Genomic DNA, 479 nt, shown 5'->3' with positions numbered 1-479 from the left:
TGACAGACGCACGGTGAAGGAATGTCACATTGTAGCAGCTGGTTCCGGCCACCAGGGGGAGCCGGAAGTGATGTCGGCGAAGGGACAGGATTTAGGCGGGGCGAAGTGAGAGCCAGGGAAAAGTGACATGTTACTGTGTACCTATGAGAGGTGTATAAAGTGTGTGGGGGGAGAAGAGGAAAGTCACAGAGACATTGGTGAGGGTCACTGTCACTGTCACTGTGGGATAACGAAGAAGAACGAGAGGGGTGCAGTGTTAGCATTAGATGGTGACATGATTGGTTGGGGGAGCTTGCAGTGTCAGTGTTATGGGGGGTGTATTGTTATTACTACAAGGTGTCATGTGAGGGGGGCTGGGTGACAGCAGGCTGCAATGACAGTGTTACAGGGTGCTATAGGGGCATTGTTAGTGTTTCAGTGTGACATGGGAGAGAGGGGGTGCTCAGTGACGGAGGGGTGCAGTGTCAGTGCTATGGGGT

Source organism: Rana temporaria, chromosome 6 (genome assembly GCF_905171775.1).
Source record: "Rana temporaria chromosome 6, aRanTem1.1, whole genome shotgun sequence".
Taxonomy (NCBI): domain Eukaryota; kingdom Metazoa; phylum Chordata; class Amphibia; order Anura; family Ranidae; genus Rana; species Rana temporaria.
The sequence above is the reverse complement of the archived record's forward strand: the minus strand, read 5'-3'. Positions refer to the sequence as shown.